This window comes from Homarus americanus, unplaced genomic scaffold (assembly GCF_018991925.1).
Source record: "Homarus americanus isolate GMGI-L3 unplaced genomic scaffold, GMGI_Hamer_2.0 scaffold41027, whole genome shotgun sequence".
Taxonomy (NCBI): Eukaryota; Metazoa; Arthropoda; class Malacostraca; order Decapoda; family Nephropidae; genus Homarus; species Homarus americanus.
In genome coordinates, this window is record NW_024745073.1 from 9,644,166 (window position 1) to 9,649,660 (window position 5,495).

Sequence of the window (5,495 nt, forward strand, 5' to 3'; positions counted from 1 at the left end):
ACATATACAGAATTGGGGGTACTACTTCAACATATACAGGGTGTGGTACTTCAACATATCAGGTGTGGTGCTACTTCAACTTACAGGTGTGGTGCTACTTCAACATATACAGGGTGTGGTACTACTTCAACATATACAGGGTGTGGTACTACTTCAACATATACAGTGTGGTACTACTTCAACATATACAGGGTGTGGTACTACTTCCACATATACAGTGTGGTACTACTTCACATATACAGGTGTGGTGCTACTCAACATATCAGGTTGTGTACTTCAACATATACAGGGTGTGGTACTACTTCCAACATATACAGGGTGTGTGGTCTACTTCAGCATATACAGGGTGTGGTACTACTTCAACATATACAGGGTTGGTACTACTTCAACATATACAGGGTGTGGTACTACTTCAACATATACAGAGTTATTGGTGCTACTTCAACATATACAGGGTTTGGTACTACTTCAACATATACAAGTTATTGGTACTACTTCAACATATACAGAGTTTTGGTATACTTCAACATATACAGGGTGTGTACTACTTCAACATATACAGGTTATTGGTACTACTTCAACATATACAGGGTTTGGTATACTTAACTTATACAGGTGTTGGTGCTACTTCAACATATACAGGGTTTGGTACTACTTCAACATATACAGGGTTTTGGTACTACTTCAACATATACAGGTTATGTGCTACTTCAACATATACAGGGTGTGGTTGCTACTTCAACATATACAGGGTGTGGTACTACTTCAACATATACAGGGTTTGGTACTACTAACATATACAGGGTTGGTACTACTTCAACATATACAGGGTGTGGTACTACTTCAACATATACAGGGTGTGGTACTACTTCAACATATACAGGGTGTGGTACTACTTCAACATATACAGGGTGTGGTACTACTTCAACATATACAGGGGTGTGGTACTACTTCAACATATACAGGGTGTGGTACTACTTCAACATATACAGGGTGTGGTACTTCAACATATACAGTTGTGTACTACTTCCAACATATACAGGGTGTGGTGCTACTTCAACATATACAGGGTGTGGTACTACTTCAACATATACAGGGTGTGGTACTACTTCAACATATACTGGGTGTGGTACTACTTCAACATATACAGGGTGTGTACTACTTCAACATATACAGGTTGTGGTACTACTTCAACATATACAGGGTGTGGTACTACTTACATATACAGGGTGTGGTACTACTTCAACATATACAGTGTGGTACTACTTCAACATATACAGGGTGTGGTACTACTCTAACATATACAGGGTGTGGTACTACTCAACATATACAGGGTGGTACTACTCAACATATACAGGGTGTGGTACTACTCATATACAGGGTGTGGTACTATCATCACATATACAGGGTGTGGTACTACTCAACATATACAGGGTGTGGTACTACTTCCAACATATACAGGGTGTGGTACTACTCAACATATACAGGGTGTGGTACTACTCAACATATACAGGGTGTGGTACTACTTCAACATACAGGGTGTGGTACTACTTCAACATATACAGGGTGTGGTACTACTAACATATACAGGGTGTGATTACTCAACATATACAGGTGTGGTACTACTCAACATACAGGTGTGGTACTACTCAACATATACAGGGTGTGGAATTACTCAACATACAGGGTGTGGTACTACTTCAACATATACAGGGTGTGGTACTACTCAACATATACAGGGTGTGGTAATTACTCAACATATATAGGGTGTGGTACTACTTCAACATATACAGGGTGTGGTACTACTTCAACATATACAGGGTGGTACTACTCAACATATACAGGGTGTGGTACTACTTCAACATACAGGGTGTGGTACTACTCAACATATACAGGGTGTGGTACTACTTCAACATATACAGGGTGTGGTACTACTTCAACATATACAGGGTGTGGTACTACTCAACATATACAGGTGTGGTACCAACATATACAGGGTGTGGTACTACTCAACATATACTGGTGTGGTACTACTTCAACATATACAGGGTGTGGTACTACTCAACATATACAGGGTGTGGTACTACTTCAACATATACAGGGTGTGGTACTACTTCAACATATACAGTGTGGTACTACTCAACATATACAGGGTGTGGTACTACTCAACATATACAGGGTGTGGTACTACTTCAACATATACAGGGTGTGGTACTACTCAACATATACAGGGTGTGGTACTACTCAACATATACAGGGTGTGTACTACTTCAACATATACAGGGTGTGGTACTACTTCAACATATACAGGTGTGGTACTATACAGGGGTACTACTCAACATATACTGGGTGTGGTACTACTTCAACATATACAGGGTGTGGTACTACTTCCAACATATACAGGGTGTGGTACTACTTCAACATATACAGGGTGTGGTACTACTTCAACATATACAGGGTGTGGTACTACTCAACATATACAGGGTGTGGTACTACTTCAACATATACAGGGTGTGGTACTATCAACATATACAGGTGTGTACTACTTCAACATATACAGGGTGTGTACTACTCAACATATACAGGGTGTGGTACTACTCAACATATACAGGGTGTGGTACTACTCAACATATACAGGGGTGTGGTACTACTCAACATATACAGGTGGGTACACTCAATACAGGGTGTGGTACACTTCCCAAATATACAGGGTGTGGTACTACTTAACATATACTGGTGTGTAATACCAACATATACAGGGTGGTACTATTCTCAACATATACAGGGTGTGGTACTACTCAACATACAGGGTGTTACTACTTCAACATATACAGGGTGGTACTACTTCCAACATATACAGGGTGTGGTACTACTCAACATATACTGTGTGGTACTACTCAACATATACAGTGGTACTACTTCAACATATACAGGTGTGGTACTACTTCAACATATACAGGGTGTGGTACTACTCAACATATACAGGGTGTGGTACTACTCAACATATACAGGGTGGGTACTACTTCAACATATACAGTGGGTACTACTCAACATATACAGGGTGTGGTACTACTTCAACATATACAGGGTGTGGCAATTACTCAACATACAGGGTGTGGTACTACTCAACATATACAGGGGTTGTGGTACTACTCAATATAGGTGTGGTACTTACTCAACATATACTGGGTGTGGTACTACTCAACATATACAGGGTGTGGTACTACTCACATACAGGCACTATCAACATATACAGGGTGGTACCATCACATATACAGGGTGTGGTACTACTCAACATACAGTGGGTGTGGCAATTACTCAACATATACAGGGTGTGTAACACATACAGGTGGCACTACCACATATGGGTGTGGTACTACTCACATATAATGGGTGTGTAATTACTTCAACATATACAGGTAGTACTATCAACATATACAGGGCGTGGTACTACTCAACATATACAGGGTGGTACTACTCAACATACTGGTGGTACTACTCAACATATACAGGGTGTGTGGTACTACTTCAACATATACAGGGTGGTACTACTCAACATACTGTGTGTACTACTCAACATATACAGGGTGTGGGTACTACTCAACATATACAGGGTGTGGTACTACTCAACATATACAGGGTGGTATTACTCAACATATACAGGGGTGGTACTACTCAACATATATACAGGGTGTGGTACTACCTAACATATACAGGGTGTGGTACTACTCAACATATACAGGGTGTGGTACTACCAACATATACAGGGTGTGGTACTACTTTAACATATACAGGGTGTGGTACTACTTCCAACATATACAGGGTGTGGTACTACTTCCAACATATACAGGGTGTGGTACTACTCAACATATACAGGGTGTGGTACTACTTCAACATATACAGGGGTGTACTACTCAACATATACAGGGTGGTACTATCAACATATACTGTGGTAATTACTTCAACATATACAGGCAGTACTACTCAACATATACAGGTGTGGTACTTACTCAACATATACTGGGTGTGGTACTACTAACATACAGGGTGTGGTACTACTAACATATACAGGTGTGGTACTACTCAACATATACAGGGTGTGGTACTACTTCAACATATACAGGGTGTGGTAATTGCTCAACATATACAGGGTGTGTGGTACTACTTCAACATATAATGGGTGTGGTACTACTCAACATATACAGGGTGTGGTACTACTTCAACATATACAGGGCGTGGTACTACTCAACATACAGGGGGTGTGGTACTACTCAACATATACTGGTGTGGTACTACTCAACATATACAGGGTGTGGTACCATCAACATATACAGGGTGTGGTACTACTCTAAATATATACAGGGTGTGGTACTACTCAACATATACAGGGTGTGGTACTACTCAACATATACAGGTGTGGTACTACTTCAACATATACAGGGTGTGGTACTACTCAACATATACAGGGTGTGGTACTACTTCCAACATATATAGGTGTGGTACTACCAACATATACAGGGTGTGGTACTACTCAACATATACAGGGTGTGGTACTACTAACATATACGGGTGGTACTACTTCAACATATACAGGGTGTGGTACTACTCCAACATATACAGGGTGGTGCTACTCAACATATACAGGAGTGTGTTACTTCTCTAACATATACAGGGTGTGGTACTACTCAACATATACAGGGTGTGGTACTACTCAACATATACTGTGTGGTACTACTCAACATATACAGGTGGAATTACTCAACATACAGGGTGTGGTACTACTCAACATATACAGGGTGGTAATTACTCAACATATACAGGGTGTGGTACTCATCAACATATACAGGGTGTGGTACTACTCAACATATACAGGGTGTGGCACTACTCTCAACATACAGGGTGTGGTACTACTCAACATATACAGGGTGTGGTACTACTTCAACATATACAGGGTGGTACTACTAACATATACAGGGTGTGGTACTACTCAACATATATACAGGGTGTGGCAATTACTCAACATATACAGGGTGTGGTACTACTTCAACATATACAGGTGTGGTACTACTCAACATATACAGGGTGTGGTACTACTTCAACATATACAGGGTGTGGTACTACTTCAAATATATACAGGGTGTGGTACTACTTCAACATATACAGGGTGTGGTACTACTAAATATATACAGGGTGTGGTAATACTAACATATAAAGGTGTGGTACTACTTCAACATATACAGGTGTGGTACTACTTCAACATACAGGGGTGTGGTACTCAACATATACTGGGTGTGGTACTTACTTCAACATATACAGGGTGTGGTACTACTCAACATATACAGGGCGTGGTACTACTCAACATATACAGGGTGTGGTACTCACTTCAACATATACAGTGTGGTACTACTTCAACATATACAGGGTGTGGTACTACTTCAACATATACAGGGTGTGGTACTACTTCAACATATACTGTGTGGTACTACTAACATATA